The sequence below is a fragment of the Mauremys mutica genome, chromosome 14, assembly GCF_020497125.1.
Source record: "Mauremys mutica isolate MM-2020 ecotype Southern chromosome 14, ASM2049712v1, whole genome shotgun sequence".
In the NCBI taxonomy this organism is placed as follows: domain Eukaryota; kingdom Metazoa; phylum Chordata; order Testudines; family Geoemydidae; genus Mauremys; species Mauremys mutica.
This window is the reverse complement of record NC_059085.1, coordinates 24,075,417-24,097,053: the sequence shown is the minus strand read 5'-3', so window position 1 is coordinate 24,097,053 and position 21,637 is coordinate 24,075,417. Positions and strand designations below refer to the sequence as shown.

Sequence of the window (21,637 nt, the reverse complement as noted above, 5' to 3'; positions counted from 1 at the left end):
AGAGCTGTTTTTCACAAAACATCCTCAGTCATTTTAAACTTGCCGTTTTTGTCAAATTACCAAGAGATTAGACCATATTTTGGGCTAATCGCTTGTAAAATATATATTTTTAATTGACGCTGATCTTGAAATAGATGTGTGGAAATATTAAGCCAAGATTTAGCCCAGAGCAAATTTTTACTGCAGTTTATAATGAAAATGCTGATGGCCCCCTTTGATAAAATGTTGCCAAGAGATACCGTTAAACATACAGACTGTATTAGAAATCCAGAAGAGGCAAAGTAATTAGTCCTCATTAACGTCTAATTGCTTGCAAAATGTTTTATATATTAAACTGGTTTCTGAATTATAGCACTGAAGAGATGCAATCTTAAAACCCTGGACTATTTATAAAATCTCTTGCAAAGAGCCCTTTGATTCCCCCCCCCCCCACACCCATATATACCTTCCCTGACACTCACTTGGGCTGAAACAGATGCAAGGGCTTGTCCCAACTCACACTAAAGTCAATGGAAGTTGGATCTTGGGTAAGCAGTTAAGCGTAATTTGTATCAATTTGGCATTGGGGGCCTGATTCTGTTTCCCTGCAGGAGCTCAAATTAGATGATTTAATGGTCCCTTCTGACCTTTAAAAAAAAAATCTATGAAACATTCCTTGGCCAAACTCCCACCGATGTGAAAATGGGTACAACTCCCATTAATCTGAGCAGAAGTTATATTGCTTATGATGGGCTGAATTAAAACACCAAAGAATATCCAATAGGTGTAAGACAAATTAGGTGCAAGTTGCACTGCTGTCCCACTTTCATAGAAGATGTTTAGAAAATGAATGCAACATACAAAATGTACGCCATTAGTATCACCGCTCAATTTGACTGTTTCTGTGACAAATTTCTGCCCCAAATGATTTATTTTCAGGATTTATAAACTGAAAACAAGAGGCTACGATAATGCTGACAAATCTTACTAGTGTAACTGCACAATGAGACATTCCATGCTCTAAACTTATGCCAATTAAATCTTTAAATGGAGAACTTAGGTGGAGGCGCAACAGAGTTTAAACCATCAACTTTAATTCTAGCCCTTTGTATGCGATAAAATGTGCTCTCTTTATATGAATGCATATTTGCCTATGTAATCAATACAAGTTGTTATGCCATTTTATACACATTATGTCCAACAGTTCAATACCAGCATTACATTCACACTGAAAAATGAGAATTTTGTTTTTTAAAAGAGAAAGTGCAAGATTTTTCATTCTTTCTGTACATACATGTACTGAGTTACAGCTGTACTGAAAGAAAGGGAATGTGAATTAACTATGTACACAAATATTGATAGAGATGTACAGAGCATTGCAGAGTTAATACGAAGTTTACATCTAATGAAGTTTGTGTGTAGGGCTGGGCAGGAAACAATGTTTCCAATTTGTGAACATATTGTGGGGGGGGGGGTGGAATTTTTCATTCCAATGCAAAACAAAGCAAAGACATTGCAAAATATTTTTCATGAAAAAACAGGGGGAGGGAAGGAAACACCCATCCCAGCATAGCCAGTAGCCCAGTGGGTAGGATACTCACCAGGCCTGTTGGAGATTCGGATTCAAGTCCCAGCTCTGCCTGATTTGGAGCAGGGACTGTTGAATCCTAGACGGTCACATTGCAGGTGAGTGCACAATCCACTAGACTACAAAGTCAGTCTGTCTCTCTCTCTGGTGCTGAATAGCTATTTATACGAAGTGGAACAGCTTTTACAGGAGAGATTGAGAAACCTTGTGTTAGATTTCCAAGAAAAAACAAAAAACAAAAAACCACCAGTACCACCAAGTTTTTGGTTCACAGGAAATTTCAATTTTTGGCCAGCCTCCAGTAATTACCTGTCACGCTCTTCATGAGGTAACTAAGTACCATTTTGCCTTTGGGGAACTGAAGCACAGACACTACGTGGCTTGCCTAGAGTAACACAGGCTACCTATGGCACAGGAAGAACTGACCCTGGGTACCCCATGGATCAGGCTAGCACTGTAACCAGTGGACTCCCCTTCCTCTCACCATCTACCCTCCTGAACGTTTGTTTTTATAGGACTATTTGCACTTTTAGGAAAAAGCCTATTGGAAAGCTTTGCTTTTTTTCCAATATTTGAATTCAGGTGAAAGTGTCATGATTTTGCTATCATCAGTATTTTGAATTGCTAGATACAAGCAGAAACACAAACACAGACTCTAAAGTGATTTCATTCAGCGGAATAAGGGTGCTAATTAGCAAATCTAACACTTATTTTTTAATGTCAGTTTGTAACTGAGTCCCTTATTACAATTTCAAATATGGTAATGACATTGAGAATAGTTTACTGAGAATTTCTGAGATAAGTGGGAAGTGATTAAGCAGATGAAGTTAAAATCGACCTTTTCTGTACAAATAGAGCAATGTAGCTCAGATCAAATATTGTGGATTCATATGTACAGTCTTGACAAGAGCACTGCATTAAAAATTAATTGATTCAGAACAGAGCATGTACATTTTGCCTCAGAATTCTATCAGGTACAGAGGGTCACAGGCAGAGAAACCATGCCGGGGTCTCTCTGTATATTAGCACAGAGGGCAATGTCAAGGGTGGGCTGGGGAAGCATCCTCTGATTACATGTGTTTAGTAACTGGAAGCCCAAATATTGAGGCCACAGATGGGCAGCAGCTGCTACTCCAGCCCACAGGCTAGAGTCAACAGAAGTGGAGCCTTGCTCTGCCCCCAATCCAGTGCAGAAACAATCACATAAAAGCTAATTACTCAGGATTTATATAGCAATCCAGATAATCTCAAATTTGCGGCTGGAGACAATGTTCAAAAGTAACCGTGCTACAAAAAAAAAAAAAGCCAGAAATCCATAGGAACTCTTTCCTATCAAGTTTAACATTTCTTCATACTTTATCTCGCAGGTGCCAACTTGCAGGCTTCTCTACTAATCAGTTGCCTGAATCTTCTCCAAGCATCTCTCAAATGAAGTCTATTAATCTTTATGCCAATGTGTCTTGAACTGAATTTTCTAGTAGCAAAAGTAAAATAAATGGTGTGTGTAATGGCAAATACTCACAGGGCTTTGAGTAATCTCGCTACAGATTTATTAGAGAAGACATTTTAAATATAAAGAACAGAAGGAAAATTAAAATCTGACTAATTACTATTTTAGGTTAATAAAACTTCTCTTTACACTGAATCTTTGCATATTAAAATACTAAACATTGTTGCAAAGTGCTGTAATTATCGGATTTGAGTGTCTAATTACACCAGCTTTCCTGAGAGAGACTGGAAATAAAATTAAGACCTGACAATCCACTGAAGTTTTTGGTTCCCCTCTGTAATTCATGTTTACAGGGCCTTGATTCCACTTGACACTAAAAGAGAGAGAGAGGGCAAATATTGTGGATGTGTACCTGGGGGAAGACGGAGATTAAATATGAACTATTGCTTGAAAATGTCTTGTGGCACAGAGTTGTGCTGGGCATGAAAACAGTGATTCTCTCTGACACTGACCCTCATTCATCATTGCATTACTCTGGTTTTACACTGCTGTGTAACTCAGTTTCAGGCAAGAACAATTTAATAGTCCCACAGCTTTATAGAGATGAAAGTTTCTCAGTTGACATTTTGTTCCTTTTTCCTTAAATGTGAAATTCTGGATCAGAGTTTAAGCTTCATGGGAAAAGCTACATTCATTCACTTTGCTAATTAGACTATGTGAAAGTTTATGAACTAGAATAGGGCTGTAATGTAAACATTTTGAACAGGAGCCTTTGACTACTCTGGAGATTTCACGTATGGGTGAAACTCATTTAAATATTTATGATTTATATGAAATTAACAGGTATAAAAGATTATCTACAATTTTAATATTAAGACTTTACATCACATTGTGTATTTTTTTTCTACCTTAGAAGTTTTAAGACATAAAATAAAAGTTATGTTTTGGGACAAAATCTCCTGTCAGGTCACTGCTCTCCATAGAAGACATAATGGGCTTAATTCACAGAAAGGAAGATGTAGGTTAGATATCAGGAAAAGTTTTCTAACTACAAGGGTTGTTAAGCTCTGGAACAGGCCTCCGAGGGAGGCTGTGGAATCCCCATCACTGGAGGATTTTAAGAACAGGTTGGACAAACACCTGTCAGGGATGGTCTAGGTTTACTAGGTCCTGCCTCAGCACAGGGGGCTGGATTTGATGACCTCACAAGCACCCTTCCAGCCCTATGTTTCGGTCATTCTATTGACTTCAGTAGAGTTACTCAGGATTTACATTGGTACAATTGAGAACAGTGCCCATTGCCTTCACCAGTACAGGGAACTCATCCTTTCGAGAAAAAGCTTTTTGGATTACAAAAACCGAGTCTCCATTTAGGTATTCTGCTTATATAAACTATGGTAATACCACAGATGGTTGAATGAACTGCGGCAAATCCCTTTGGTTGATTCATAGCCTTTATTTACTGAACATGGATTGTTTTGCATTTATTTTAGGCTATTATAGATAATGTGTGGGTAAAAATAATTAGAATTCTCTAATACACAGAAACGTAGCGAAAGAAACATCCATAAGGGCTGGAAAGCAGCTTTACAACAAGGGAGAAAAAACATGTTTCTGTGTTTTGGGTTTTTTAAATTTCTTGATTGTGCACCTCTACCCCGCTATAACGCGACCCAATATAACACGAGTTCGTGTATAGCGCGGAAGCAGCGGGGCTCCGGCGGCGCTTTAAAGAGTCCAGGGCTCCGGTTGCTGCAGGGAGCCCTGGGCTCTTTAAATCACCACTGGAGCCCTGTCACCACTACCCTGATAAAATGGGGTTTCAGCTATAACGCAGTAGGGATTTTTGGCTCCCCACTACCATGTTATAGCGGGCTAGAGGTATATTTCAAACATTCCCTTCCAGTGTGTGCTCCCAGACACTGCAAGATTGTGCTACTGCACAAAGCCCAGAAAATGAAAGTGCCAAGGAGTGAAGCTGAAGTTAACTAATCAGTATCCCAAATGCAGTGAAATGCAGAAAGGAAACAAACACAGGATTGGTGAATACTAAATTAGATAACAAACAAGGTTTCAGTTGTAATAACCTAATTACTAGTAAAAGACTGGGAAAAATATCTTCCAAAAGAAGCTTTATTTGTGCAGTTACCATGAGTGTGAATAAAAATGCATCCAGCTGGCCATGTGCGTTCACAAGCAACTAATACAAGAACACAGGAATGGTCATACTGGGTCAGGCCAATGGTCTATCTAGCCCATTATCTTGTCTTCTGACAGCGACTGGTGCTAGATACTTCAGAGGAAATGAACACAAGGCAAATTTAAAATGATCCATCATCATCCAGACCCTAGGACAGTCAGAGGTTTAGGGACAGTCAGACCATAGGGCTTTGTCCCTAACCACCCTGGATAGTAGCCATTGACGGGCCTGCATCGGACCAGTCTGCAGTTGTCTCTTTAATACTGGCGCCTTGAGGAACTGTCAGCTCTCCTTTTTCTCTTAGATTTTCTTCCCATGGGACCTTAGCTACCAATTCTCTGAGTTTGATAAAGTCTGCTTCTTTGAAGCCCATTATCCTCACTCCTTCCTTTCCTTAGAATCATGAAATCTATCATTCATGAGCACTGTCACCCAAATTGACTTTCATCTTCAGACGGGTAAGGCTGTACGGGCCGGTACGGCGTACCGGCCAAAAGTGGCCACCAGTACCGGCCCATTCACAGCTGACTTTAAAGGACCCCGCTTAAGGCGCTGCTGCTTTAATGTCGCTGCCCCTTTTACGACCACCGCTGCTGATAGGGCAAGGAGGATGCAAAAGGCTCAGCAACATTAAAGCACTGCTGCAGCAAAGGACCCTGCTTAAAGCACTTTAATATCATTGCCCCTTTTGCACACACACCCCCCGTCGCCAATGTTGGTGGTGGTGGGACACAAAAGGAGCACCTGCCCTGGGGCTGGCAATTTAAAAGGGCCTGGGGCTCTGGCCACCGCTGCCGAGCCCCAGGCCCTTTAAATCATCATTGGAGCCCCAGGTGGTGCAGCCCAGGCAGCATGGAAGGGCTGGCTGAGGAATGCCGACCCCCCCAGCCCTGCCCCTTCCGGGGGCTGAAGCCGGCCCCTGTAAGTCTTTGGCTTTATTTTCACCCCTGCCTTCAGATTAGCTACCAATTACTCCTGTTGGTCAGAATCAAGTCTAAAACGGCTCTCCCTGGTTACTTCCTCCACTTTCTGGAGCACAAAGCTGTCCCTGATACACTCCAAGAACTTATTGGAGATTGTGTGTTTTGCTATATTACTTTCCTAACAGACATCTGCAAAGTTAAAGTCCTCCATTACTACCAGGTCCTGTGTTTTGGATATTTCTGGTGTTTTAGAAATGCCTCATTCACCACCTCCTCCTCACCACCCTCACCATGACGTCGCCCCTATTTTTTAACCCTTTAATCTTTACCCAGAGACACTCAACTGGTCTGTCTCCTATCTCCTTCTGGACCTCAGAACAAGTGTATGTATCCTTTATGTATAATGCAACCCCTTCTCCCATTTTTTTCCTGACTGTCCTCTCTGAAGGAGCTGTAGCCCCATTTACCAATATTCCCACCAAGTTTCTGTGATGCCAATTAAATCATAATTTAGCTTATGTACTAATACTTCCAGTTCTTTCTGTTGATTCTCCCTACTCCTTGCATTTGTGTACAGACATGTAAAATGTTGATCAGTTTCCCCCACTGATTTACTTTGTATTGCTCCTTTGACTCTATTGTCATTTACCATGCCCCCCTCCAACATTTAAACCCTCTGTTAAGGTCACTTTTTTTTTTATACTGACCTCTGGGGTTTTGTCACTTGCCCCCACTGAATCTAGTTTACATCCCTCCGCATGTAGGTTGGCAAGTCAGTGTGCGAAAATGCTCTCTACTTTCTTGGTGAGGTGGACCCCATCTCTTCCCAGGAGACCACCTTCTTGGAACAGCATCCCATGGTCAAAGAAGCTGAAGCGCTCCCTTCGACACTATCTGTGCAGCCAGGCATTCATCTCCAGGATGCGTGTTTCCCTGCCTGGGCCCTCACCCTCAACCGAGAAGATGGATGAGGACACAACCTGTGCCCAACTCCTTCCCCGTAGCTCCCAGAGCCCTGTAGGCACTGCTAACTTGCTCAGGGTCAGACCTGGCAGCATCATGAGTGTCCACATGGATGAGTTGCATAGGGTAGCAATCAGAGGGATAGATGAGCATGGCAACCTTTCTGTAATGTCTTGGATGTGGCTACTAGGCAGGTAGCACACCTCCTGGGACGTCCTGTCAGGTCAGCAGATGGATACTTATGTTCCCCTCAGAAGTGAGTCCCCGACAACCAGCACCCTGCATCGAGCACTTGGGAACAGATTTTTAACTCCCATTGGGAGCAAGGTGCTTTTGAAAAAATCCCCTATCTGCATCTTTAGGCACCTAAATACCTTTTAAATATCTGTTCTCAGGCACAATAGTATCTGAATAGTTCTGGCTATAGTAATAGGTTCAATGACAACCTTGATAGATGAGTTAACGAATTTACATGTATACTCCTGGTAATTTCACATGCCAATTAGTGCTGCAGTGCAGCCTCACCTGAAGACAGGTCCTAGAATTTTAAAGATGTGATGCAAAGTATATTCATTTCCATTTTTACAGAGAAATGATCAATATAACTGACACTTTTCATTATCTTTCCCTAAATAAGCTGATTACATGAGCCTGTACTATAGTCTCCATTTCTCTGAAACTATTTTAAAAGAAACTCCTCATATTTAAACACATTCACATTCCTTAACACTTTGATTTTCTGAAAAATAGGCTCATGCTGAATACTTTGAATGACAGCAATACAATGTATGGGCTGTGTTTACATTCAGCAGGAACTTATTAAAATAATAATAAAAAGCAACATGGCTAAGCCATGAGGTAAAACAAATAAAAACTAACCTGAAGTGCAGTATCAGATGCCCAGTGTCAGGGAACTGTATGTCTATGGGAGACCAATCCTCTTCTATCTTAGACCTTTTCCATCTCTCACCTACCCTCACAAAAAACACCAAAAGCCTGAATCTGGAGCATACTTTTGAGACAGTCTAATAACAAAAAAGTCTGGTTATATACAATACACTAAATTTCTCCTACGTGGCCTTTTGTGCCTGGAGAAAACTCCCTTATATAATTCAAACAGCCACTACCTTATCTTTCTTTCCCTTCTTCCACAGGGGCCACAAAACCCAGCCTGCTGATCATGGCTAGGCAGGAGACTATTCCCCTTCTTTCCTTTTCCAACTCCATTTCTCCCCAGTTGTACCCCCATATAAAAGACATACAATCCATGTAACTAAAAGCTGTGCCAATACTTCACTAGACTCATTTACTTGTATATCAAATCCTCTACTCTTCATCCATGTCTTTAGATTGCAAGGAATTGGCAGGGCAGGGATTTTTCTCTGTGTTTGCACAGCCCCCAGCACAATGGAGCCGCATTCCCAACTGAACCATATATATTAGAGTAACACATGTAATACTGAATGAAAGAGGAATGGAGAACGAGGCGGGGGAAAGGAAGGGCAGAGAGTACGTTTATACAGGTAGAAAGGCAGTAAACAAAGTCAAAGAAAGAAGAACTTAAGACATTAAATAAAAAGGGACAGATACCACAGTGACTTACACCCCATTGGCCCACGGATTCTCGTGTTCTGGTTGCAGAACAAGGAGAGGAACGTGGAAGGGTGTAGTAATGGAGAGGGAAGAAAAAGAGGTTTTTGTTAATGACAAGTGAATAAGACATTTGAGACGAGGAAGTGTGTAAGTGAAGTGGATTATTTCCAGTCAACAAGGCAGCACTGATGAAAAAGAAAGACCTTGCTGTAAAGAATTGCAATAAGGGCACAGAGAGGAGGATAAACGTTTGGGATAGGAAGAAATAGGTGAATGTCTGTAACAGAAAGCAAGTCCATAAGCTTCCTTCCCCCCCTCTCCCTCCCACCAAGCCAGGGAAGATGCACAGAACTGGATTAACTACCAAAAAACCAAACCAAAACAAACAACCCACCCACCTATCCCAGAAGTCTTTAAACACCCAGCCAAAGTGTGCTGTGTATGTGAGAAGGTAAGAGACAGCATGATCCCAGCTTAGAAGTACCACACCCATAAAGCCAACTCATCTTGCTGACAAACAGAGGCCGCACGTGTACTTAAGTGATAGGATCAGCATATTTGGCCCACCTACTTCATTCTGGGCATGCTGGTAATAGCATCAAGCAGGAGGAAGGCCAGTATTCAGCTTTACCATTACAGTGGATTGAAAAATAAAATCTAGACCCTTTAAAGTGATTTTGTTTTCCTATTAAAAAAGTCAAATACTGAAAATGTTAATGAAATAGTTAACAACATTTTTAGTTTACCAAAACCCCTATTTTTGGTAAGTGAAAATCCTATAATATTTTTTATTTAAAAGTGAACGAATAAATTGGGGGGGGGGAAGCATAAAATATCAAAAACTGTTTTGTTTTTTTAATTAAAAAAATTTGAGAAATTTTCAACCAATTCTAATGACAGATTAAAAATGACTCTTACTAAAGGCAGGAATAAGACAGTGAAAAGCATGAATTAACAGAAGCAGGTATGAACTACCATTGGGCAACAGCTATATAGATTCTGGTGGTTGGTTGACTCATCTAGCACAAGCATGGCAAAGGATTCCTTAATTCTCATCAAAATCAGCAAGTAGGATATAAAGCCAGGAAAACTCACCTGCCCATACCGGGTACTTTAAATTTATTAACATCAATTCAGTGTTAATGATGGCAAGACCAGACTTAGTCTTTTTGGTCAGCGAATAATAGGTCAGTCAAACAAGTACATAAAGTACATAAAGAAACATACGGCAGGACCTAACGTAATACACAGAGAAGTCTGTGTGTCGTTCATTTATAAATGGAAGTCATTATCTAATGATGGCTTTAACCTGTAGCATCAGAAACAAACAACATATGGCCTGGTTTGCTGTTGTACCAGATGTCCACAGTTGTATTTCCGATTGGCACAGCAAGAGTTCGCACTGTAGTCTCACATCCTTGAAGTTTACTATTACTTTTATTACATAAAGGCTTTTTAACTGCACAGGTTTAATCAATTACTAAGTGACTGTTTTCAAACAGGCAAAAATCAAGCCCTAGTTTTACAAAAAAAGACACACACACTTAGGGTATAATTTGCTTTAGACTCACTCGCATGCACACATACCTGATCTGTGGATATACTTGTTACAGATGCACTTATAAAAGCAGGTGCTTAAGTGTTTGCAGTCGTCTTCTTTTTAAATTTGGGCTCTGTTAACATTGCTGAGCTGTGTTTTTATAAGCTGGGAAGATACTGTAAGAATAAATAGCATAATTCCCAGTGGAACAAACGAATAAAACATTTCACTTGTCACAGTGCTGGCATTTCATCACCTAGCAAGTTACATTGCATAAAGCAACATAATAATGTAACAGCTTGACATGTCAATATTACACTACATGCCTGCTGGCAATTTACAGTGATATAACTGATGAATTTTTTCTTTTAGTTAGGAAAGCAACTGTCTGTTCATGAAGCAGCTCAGATGAAATATTTGGTGGAATGACATGTGGCAAGTGTTTTCCAACTTTTTAGACTGCTGATTCAGGCTTGTTCACTGTGTCAGGTTGCAAACGGAATGGTTTACTCAGAGTGCTACACTTACTGAGATATTTGATTCAATCCATCTTGCAGCACGTAAGTAGATAAATTAAGGGAAAGCTATTAAGGACTACAGTGAGCTGACATCCAGAACAAGCTATGTGCTTTCGGGTCTGAAAGTAAGGCATGCTCTTTGCATTTTTAAATTTCAAACATCCAATGAAATCCTGCATTAGGCAAAACAACTAATCACTGCATACATATACTACTCAACTAATAACAGACACACATCATCTATTGAAAGCAAATTTTCCCATTACAATAACAAAACCCACTTCCGTATCACCTTATTGTCATGTACACTTACACACACACACACACACACAGGGGGGCAGCTAACCAGTTGTTTTGGGTGGCACCTCTCTTCTGTGCTAGTCAATCTCTCACCTTTTCCTCTTCTCTCCAGGATTCTTACTTTCCAGGAACTCCTGATAGATCCTCATCTAAACAGGGAGACAAATACATCTGCTTCTTCAGCTACTCACTCAGCCTCTGCCACCTTTCTGTTTACGTGCATTGCAAGGTCTCCCTGTCAACCAGAGTCCACCACCAGTGGGGTGTCTCCGCTATGGGGCAACTTCCTGCAGGTGCGGTGTGAAGCAGCTGCTAGGTCACTGGCCCATAGGTAGTCCGACAAAGAGATCTGCTTTTTTTGCAGGCTGTTATCAAAGGAAATTGGTAGGTGTGATGGTGCCAAGGGGTGCAGGGAGAGGAGAGAAAAAAAAAAAGAGTGAGAAGTAGAGGAGAGTTTTTATTCCTATGGAAGCGATGACTCCCTCCAAGCACACAAACATTCAGGGTGACCTTTCAGGTTCTCTCAGCCTGACCACAGCTTAATGGCTCCAAACCTGCACCACCCACAACACTACCTTCCTCATTGGTCTAGGTAATGCTGATAGGGATCCTCCATGGTGTTCCATTGGCAGCCTCAGTTGCACAGTGGGAGTCTTGGAGGGTCTTGTATCACACTCAGAGCATGACATTCAAGTGACACAAACTTCTGCTACAGATAAATCAATGTTGCTTGACTTGGGCCATCTAACTCTTACCCAGGAGGTTATATGAACTCTGTCACTTGTTGCATGTTGGAACTGAGATCCAATAAAAGGACAAAGTTTTCTAAAGCGAGGTGCTTGCAACTGCATGCACTCATGTGCCTAACCTATGCATACCAATGTCTAGTGTATGTGCAAATTAGGAATTTGCACACATCGGGGCCTAAACAGATATGGTGCTCAGTAGGGTATGTGCAAGAAGGCTTACAAGTGGAAACATCTGGTCCCTAAGGTTATTTAAATATGAAGAACTCCAATGCTTTGCTATATAATTTTTTGAACATACATATAAATCAATCAAGGAAACAATGGCCAATATTTTCTAGAGGAAAATATTAAAATCAAGCCTCTTGTTCTCTTGTGCATTTCATCTTGTGTCCCCATGCAGTGAAGAACCAGAACTCAGGGACCTAACAAATCAGTATCCTTCTGCAGCTGAAAAAGAACATCAGTAATAATCCAACACTGACCCATATGTTAAGAAAACCTGATAACCAGCCAAGCGCCTTTAAAAATAATCAATTTCATTAAAAGCCTTAAATGAGATTACTGAGTTTAATTACTATGCTACATTGTATTAATGTATACAGAGTGAATCCTTGATAGGCACATTAAAGGTTTCTTGCAATACTGAATAACATTGAAATATGAACAGAAAGTTAATGAATGAAATCCTATTGAAATGAGCCTTTTGAGTCAGATATCCAAAGGTATTTAGGTGCCTAGGGGTGATTTAAAAAAATGCCAAAGCACTTTAGTTGCCTAAATCAATAGGAGTTAGGTGCCTAACCTGTGTTATTTTTGAAAATCCCACCAAGCACCTCCTGGCATCTTTATGTGCCTAATGCTTTTGGAAATCTGGCTCTGTGTGTCTTAAAAAATAAAACAAAAAACAAACAATCATGTTATTTTTGGAAAATGTCATGGAAACTGTCTTGGTTTTATAAAGAATATCCTACAGATTTAAAACATCCTGCAAACCAACCATCAATACATGAACAGACGTAGTTTTTAAACAAACAGCAATTGCAGATTCATTTTTAACTAGATTGAGCAGCTGTTAACATTACTCTTTTGCATGAGAAATTATACGGAGCAACAGACAAGGGATAACTGATCTTATCTGAAGCAAACTGCATACGCACAATTTTGTTTCTTAGTAGTCAAAAAAAGCCTAGCTGAGTAAGGCAATATACAGTTTTATTTCAGCCAGACATGCAGAACAATAATGTCAGGGGAATTAGAAGGAAGTCCTTTTAAGGTAAGAACTGATTAAAAAAAGTAATTCTACTGACAGTTTCCCTCAGCCTAAGAGCAACAAATGAGTGAAAACTTTTCACATATATTGGTTGGGGGATCTGAACATAGTAGATGTATATAAAAGTTTAAAGTCTATATTTTTGCATGCCATTATATGCTAGTTATTTTTTTTAATAGAGGGCTGAATTCCCAAAGCCTTTCTGGACTTAAGGCAAAAGCCTCATCCCAGGACATAGGCCAAAAACATGTACTGTGAAACATGTGTTTCAATAGAACTGCTCCACAATTGTTACTGCAGCCTTAGGCCTTATGGAAAAGTGTAATAGGAATTAATCCAGTAGGAGTCTATAGATGTGAAATATGGTACTTTAGACATTACATGAATAAACCTATAGAATTTGAATAGAGAATGAGAGCTTTCCTGTAGGTTTGTGACTATTGTGAGAGAAATTCTATAACAATATCCTAATTCTCTATAATGGTTAGGAGTCTAGAGATAGAATCCCTTTTCTTATTAAATGCTGTAAGACTTTTCCCATAAGGGCAGGGTCTCTGTACCCTCAGTTGCCGTTGTGTCCCACACCCCTATCTGCAGGTGAGGGCACGGATAGTGTCCAGAGTCAGCTCCCCTGTGGTTACTGTGCCTTACCCACAAAGTCCCTTGTCTATTGGGACCAATGGTTTAAACATGGCCTGCTGGCTGTCATCACACAAAAGGTCTTTCCAAGCAATAAACATAAAATGGGTCCATCAGTGATTGCTATTCTAAAACAAAAGCAACTGAATGCCTTTTGCCAGATCTCTCCCCAGCTCCCAGTTGATCAGGGAATGGGACTTGCAGCATGATTTCCTTCAAAGTCATCCATCGTTGTACACACACACACACACACACACACACACACACACTGACATGAATTAGGCTGCAATACCTACAGGAATTGAAATACAATGCACAGATTGCAGGAGAGATTTTTACCATGCCTAAATAAATCACTTAGGAATATTTATTTGCAGTACAAGTCTGATATTTTAGACATGCATAAATAAATATATTGTGTTTCATAAAGCCACTCATAAGAATCAAAGACTGGAGTTTTGTTCAGACCCAAAGTAACACTTGATAAGCTGGGGAGGGCAGAATACCTTCCCACCCTATATGTACCAAGATGTTAATATCACAGCTAATAATTCCAGAGTTTTAATGATTCCCTTCCCTTAATCTTTCCAGAAACAGTGACTATACTGTGAATTATAGTATAGAAATTATACTTTTCACATAACGTGACACTGCCCCAGTTTGAGGTCAGCTGCAGGGAATTTGTTATTTAAGTAGTACAATAAGGCAGTAGAAATATTGCACAATTTAGAATAATTAAACTTAACTATGTAATTAAGTACACTTAAACTGTATGGTCCCCAGGGCAGGGACCTTGATATTTGGACAGTTCCTAGCATGTGCTGAGCACTACTGTAATTAAAAAACCTCTCAAATGTGTACCATATTTAAACTTATTACTAGTTTGATGCCAAGGTTTAATAATGGCCCATATCAGTTTAAAAGTTACCTCTATAATTAAGCTAGAAGTGATTTGAAATTATATATATATACACAAACACATATACATACATACATACACACACACACACACACGGAAAATATAAATACTAAATATTTGTGCTATTTTACAACATTTCTTAAGTTTCTTGGGCTGGAGATGTGATTGAAACGTTCTCACAGCTATAGAACAACTAGCCTTATTCTACAGAAGAATCTCTTCAACAGGAGAGACAGTGCACTCCACTGCAGAACACACAAAGCCAGTGGTTAGGACACTCTCCTGAATGGTGGGAAACCCACGTTCAAATCCCTGCTCTAAATCAAGCAAAGGTGGGTTCTGAATCCAGGTCTCCCACATCCAAGGTGAGTGATAAAGGGGGTGGCACCACCACCACCATTTTGCTTGGAAGAGACGTGATGTGGCTTAGGTGCTCAGCTCTAAAAAAGGATTCACATCTCTGAATCTTGAGTGGAGAAAGGCATCTCCCTCCAACCTGGACTTAAACAGCTCAGTCCCTTTGAGGGGTGGGCCTTAGGCCACACCCTCTGTGGCGTTTCCTACTGGCTCTCTCAGGCTGGTCAGCAAGCTGGCTTTGCATATCCCATTCTTAGGCACCTAACTCACCCCATGCATTGTGTAGGGGAGTCTAGGCCCCTAACTCAGGGCTGTCAATTCCACTAGGTGCCACGGTGCCTAAACGCTAGGTACCACAGCGCTGAGCGCTACCGCGTAATTCCCGCTTGTGAAGCCCACCCTAAGTGTCTCAAGTCAGGCATCCAAAATGTAAGACACCCATCATTAGAAAACAATAGGAAGCTTGTCACTAATGACATGCTAAGGTCACAGAGGGAGCCATTGCAAGAGCCAAGAATAGAACATAGGAGTCCCTGGCTTCCAGTCCTGTGCACCTACTGTACCATTCACCCAAGCCCAATCTGTGTTACATTTGGTCTCATGACAACCAAGAATGCAATAATCCAGAATCAGTCTTACAGAATGATAAATCCTGCTGCAAGGCATCAAGGGACATCTGTCCAGCTGAAATCCTCTTAGAGCTGGACGTTCATTATTTCAAAGGAAGAAGCGAGTTTATGGAAAGCAAATCAAACTATGCTGATCTTACAGAAATCTAAAGGCACCGATCAAATTCATGGAAGGAGGGGAATACATATAACATGGGTTACAAGTAGAAAAAAAAACCCTACATGGTTTCCATACGACAGTGTTCTTCCAAACACAAGCTGAGAAAAATGGAAATCCATTATGCATCTTAGAGAAATTCTTGAATATATACTGCTGAACTAGAGATAAAGAAATAATTACTACAAACAGTAATATATTAAACTCTCTGCAGTAGAGAGTTGTCTAAAGTTATTTTAGTTTGAAGCTAAAACCAATTTTGGGATTATAAAAAGTGATTTCAGAGTGAAGCTGGAATGCAGCTTATCACTTATCCACACATTACAATCTCTACATACAAAATGTTAGTCTTCCCCCATATATCAGCAAAAGTTTAGCAGCTAAGCATTGAGGTCTCATACAAGCTTACATGATTTTTAACAAACTATTCTGCAGTCCATGTTTACCACCATATTTTGAAATATAAATAATCAAAGCTAAGCAACAGCTGTCAACATAAATGAGCACCACAGTGGGCTCAACTAAGGAAAGTTTATTTATAAACCACCTTCCTCTCCCCTGATCCTGGGCCAGCATACTAAAGAAAAGCCTAAGGGCTGCCCCTAAGTTATGCCAGATGCAGTAGCATCATAGGGACAGTTTTGCTGGCTGAAGCTCAGGCAAAGCACTACAGAGGCTGACGCACACGCTCCCTTCCGTACCCTGAGGAAATGGGTAACATAGAATTGAGGCAGCACAAAGCATCCAGATCTGGGGCAGAGGACCGAGCCCCTTATCCTTGCTTCCCTCTTTATTCCTGCAGAGCAGCTGATGAGTTGTTCCATGCAGCCGACTTCAGTTCAAAGTAGCCCTGTGTGCCTGTAATGAGAGCTCGAACTCAGCCAGTACACAGCAGCACAGCGTACCAGCACTTCCTTCACGCTGTCCTCCAGAAACTAAGCTTCATTTAAAAAACTCCTGAAGTCTCTAACCATTATAGTTGCTGAGAGGTACACCTGGGGGCTCACATTTTGGGGGCTAAGTGACGAAGTGAGGTCTGGCTGTGTAGATATAATGGCCGATATAATGGCTTGGAGTTGCGAGCTTCCCCATACATCTCAGCTCAGATCCCGATGACCATACTTTAAGATGTCAGCATTACTAACTCACAGCTCAAAGCACGTGAGTAAGGAACGAGGATCATCTTATGAAGATCTGGTTAGTTGTCAACAGCAGCTCATTTTGGTACCACCAATGTGTGGGTGGGGGAGATGCTGCCATTTTTTAAATTACCACTCGCTCAAGAAGGAGTGAGACCCTAGGAACCTAGAAGAGCTCAGCTAAGCATCCTCAAGGGGGAGTCTCACTAGGGGAAACAAAGCCCCACGAGCCCAGCCCATGGTGTATTCAAATCTCACTGCGGGGAGAAGCCTACTGTGTGCAACCTCTCATGCAGGTACAGCTGATTCTGCGGGTGGAGCTTGGAAGAGTATTACTGCCTTTTCTCTCCCTACCTTGACCCTTGCCCATACGACTGTGCTGTGAGATAAGGCTATGGGAATCAGTGCTGAATGGGATTGTTTGGCCCCAACTATGGCCCTCCCATTCACTGCCTCCTCCAAGCCTCTCTGCACCATCATACAGGGCGATCCCCACAGAGCTGAGTGTGTGCAAAGGGGAGGAGTGGGGGTTGCATACTCTCTGAGCAGCTCACCACCATCCAGATGGAACTTTGTAGCTAGGGATGGGGAGAGCTGGATTTCACCCCCTTGCTCACCAACTCACAGATTTCAGAATGGGTTTCTCAGCCATTCATGTGGATGAGTGCGGTTCTGCTGTGTGCAGCTTCACAGCTCAGCACAAAATGAAAGACAACCCACTTCCAAAGTGTGGGTACAAAACCAACCAAGACAAAAGAAAACAAGCATAAGAAATTAAAACAAGTCACTCTTACCCCTCCCTTCATTACGCTGAATCCCCACAACTTCCAGAACAGGCCTTCCTTGTGTATTCAAATATGGGTAGATTTGCTTTCACTAAAACTCTTCTACTCCATTTGGCAACAGCCTGGGTCAGCACAGAGCTATATCCTCCTCAGTGCTGCTGAATATTCTTGCTGATGGAATGCTCACTGGAGCAGAGCCAGCACATCTAATTGCAAATTGAGCAAGTACTGGCCAAATGATCCCTTTATTTTGCCAATAGCATAGACAAGGGTCAGCTCAGGAAGTTTATTTAGGTTCTAAAAGATTAGCCTTCTGCATGGTTTCAAGTATCTTATATTTCAGTCGACTGCCTGTAATAGTCAAACACTGGGATCACGGAAAGCAATGTTAGATCTCTCCCACCAAGGGCTACCATCAGTGTTTCATGTCCCATGCAGCTAAGAGCAGAGAAAACATCTGTAGCTGCAGCATTGTAGGATATGCAAGGAGGCTAAATCACCACCAGGTTTGCCAAACCAGATTCCTTCTCAGTTTCCTCTCGCCTCTGCCTCTACTGAAGCTGGTCAAAGTTTTCCAGTGGAATAGTTTTCTCTCTGAAAACGCTGATTTGACCAAACTGACGTGTTCCTGTAGAACATGTCAACTCCATCAAAATTTTTGGTCAAGCCTGCCTGCCTGGTTTCCTGCCAATTCATCTTGGGCTCCCCTGCTCCCAGGCAGCAACGTGGCCAGCATAGCTCCCAGGTCCCCCCGCCTGCCCACATCCCCAACAATCCCACTGGCAGACAGCCCAAATTGGCCAAGGAGCAAACCCAAAAATTTTGGATTGACTTCACTCCTATGCAATTTCACTCCTGTGAAAAAAAACTTAAAAATGTTTGGCTTTTGATTGCAAAATATCAAAAAATTTCACAAGAGGGAAATTCTGTTTTTCAGTCAGCTCTAACCTCTACCTCCAGTTAGTGTGTTGTTAAGATCTATCAGAATGAAAAGATTTAGAACTACATGCATTGAGAAAATGCTCTTCAGTGTTAATGCAGTTTTTAGACCATGTTTCTGACATACAAGTTGAGTAAACTTGAGTAAACTAATTGCACAGATCTTGAGGCAAACCACTAAACACTGTTTATAATAGACTCTGAATTTAAACAGAGAACTAACAAGGACTGCTTTCCCCAAGTCCATTGAGCAGATTTCCATTTCTGTTTTCTCTAATTGCTTTGGCTTCTCGGGCACTTTTCTACTATAGCAGGTGGAAAAGAAGCTCTCAAAAACCTTTAAAACTAGAGATGATCGAATTGTGCATGTAACTGGTCTATGTGACCCCATGTTCCTATCACTGTTACCCTCATCCTCCATGCCCCATTTCCTCTCATTCTTATAGCTGTATGCTGCATCCAGTCTTAGAGATTGGGAACTTTTTAGGGCCAGGTTTGTTTCTCACTTATATTTGTACTGTGACTAGCACAATGAGGCCTAAATTCTCACTGGAACATATAAACCCTTTACAGTTATTCAAATACAGTAACTCCTCACTTAACGGTGTAGTTATGTTCCTGAAAAATGCAACTTTAAGTGAAACAATGTTAAACGAATTCAATTTTCCCATAGGATTTAATGTAAATGCGAGGGGTTAGGTTCCAAGGAAATTTTTGGGGGGCAGACAAAAGGCATTATATACTGTACAGTACTGTACTGTGGTTGGGAAGTGCCCCTGGCTTACCTCACACAGGCACAGCCTGATGCAGGCAAGGATGCTAGGAAGCACCTTTGTAGCAGCAGCTGCAGCTTCCCCGGAGAAGAATAGGCTCAGACTTTGCCGGGAATGCTCCAGGCCCGCCTCTTCCTGTCCCTGCTCCACTCCAGGCCCACCTCTTCCCACCCCTACTCCACCTCCTCTCTGGAGCACGCCAAGTCCCTCCCACCCCCAAAGTCTTAAGCGCCACCAAACAGCTGTTTGGCGGCACTTAGGACTTTCTGGGAGGGAGGGGGAGGAGCGGAGACGTGGCGCTTCCCTGCTCCTGCCCTTCCCTCACAGAAAGTCCTAAGTGGGGGAAGCACTGGGAGGGAGGGGGAGGAGGCAGAGAAGTGGAATTTGTGCAATGCTCCCTTGTAAAGTTGCTGCTCTGCCACAGAATCTTACAAGCAGGCAGCCAAAGGATGTTATAAGGGAGCATTGCACAACTTTAAACGAGCATGTTCCCTAATTGAACAGGGACGTAACATTGAAACAATGTTGAGTGGGACATTAAATAAGGAGTTACTGTAAGTAATGACCATTACCAAAAAGATATACCTGAGAAAATGGGTTAGAATCCTCCTCCTCCTCAATTTCTATCAGGGCTGCCCATAGGATTCAGAGGGTCTGGGGCAAAGCTGGGGAGCTGCGGCGCTTGTACTTACCCGGCGGCGGTCCGGGTCTTTGGCGGCGGGGGGCCCTTCAGTCGTTCCACGTCTTTGGCAGCACCGAAGGGCCCCCCTGCCACTGAAATGCCACCAAAGATCCAGACTGCCACCAGGCCAGGGTTCGCGGGGCTCCTGTGGGGCCCGGAGCAAATTGCCCCACTTGCCCCCCCCCCGAGCAGCCCTGATTTCTATACAGTCAGCTCTAAAATTGTCCAGCAGCAAAGTTAAGTTTGTAGCCATAAGTTTAACTATTCAGATCACCTCAATTTGTATGTGACATGACCCAGTAACCTGAGTGAGGGCAAACAGATTGAGAGAGACAGAAAACTTGTAGCTCATCTGAGTGATCTGTTGACCATTCAACATAAAACAGTGTTTAGAAAGAAGCTTAAACATTCACTTTAACACTGGCTGAGGCTCTGATGCAATACTGACTTCAACAGAGCTATGTTGATTTACACCAGCTGAGGATCAGGCTCTAAAGTCTGTATAACTGTGGCTGTTTCCAAACAAGCATACTCCACCAGCTTGTCTTCACACTTCCTGCATAATCTAATTGCCTTCCAAGTCACACAACAGTTCCCAGCATTCTTTGAGGCAGACTATTTGCTTAGTCCCAGAGGAAAATATGCTTTCTTCTGGATTTTCAGCAGCGCTGCCTTGACAGGTAACAAAGTGACAAAACTATGCCAGGCTGGCAGACATGGCACCTTTTACGCAGGAAATCTGCGTCAAACCCAAATTTAGACTGGAGTGAAGGCTAGAGGTATGTCCTCCATAATGCCTAAAGCACATACTGCAAATCAGTGACTAATGAAATGGGACATCAGGTATTATTTTTGCCAAAATATATTTTCAGCTACATCTGTGTGAAGCATCCTGACTATTTGATTTTGGAAAAGGCTGTACAGATGTTAAGCACAATGTCTAAATATTCTCAAAGTGCTAATACTGAAGTCCATCTGCAATTTTATCTCTGATCAAAGTCCTTTTATTTCTAATCCTAATTTTTTAACAGCTCCACCACAGTAATGTACCAGTGCTGGTTTTAACTGCTAGGGATGAGACACAGAGACTTCTGGATGTCTGCTTCCTTTATCGATATATTATTCTATGTGCATATTTAACTTCCCCCCCAAAATTTTCAGAGTGCAGTTGTGTACTTACCCTTGTTTACAAAATACTGTCCTGGCATGCACACATCATGGGCCTGTAATTTGGTGTGCAAATAAAGGCAAAATGTGGACTCTGGTGTTTGGAACTTTTGCTTTTATAATACTGATTCTTTTCCTGGTAGAAAGAAAATGCTTCATTAAAGAACAAAACAAGAGATTATTGGGTGAATTTAATGAAAGCTGCTGATTGGACGTCTTCCATCTACCCTAAGAAAGAGGTGAGAGCAATATTATATGTGCTGAAGTGTTCCCTGATCCAGCCCTACACCGCTGGGAGTGGGAATAGTTCAGACTCCATGCCCATTCAGATCCTTGACCTTTCTGCTTGGAACTTAAAGGTGATATACTACTAATTTT

General features: G+C 41.7%; 1 long non-coding RNA gene across 1 annotated transcript in view; it reads left to right on the top strand.

The window, feature by feature from the left end:
* LOC123349230 overlaps positions 1-21,637 on the top strand; it is an 82,449-nt gene that overhangs the window by 26,281 nt on the left and 34,531 nt on the right. Inside the window, exon 2 of the long non-coding RNA XR_006573424.1 lies at positions 21,403-21,498. This is a non-coding gene — a long non-coding RNA (uncharacterized LOC123349230). The remainder of the gene's footprint in view (positions 1-21,402; positions 21,499-21,637) is intronic.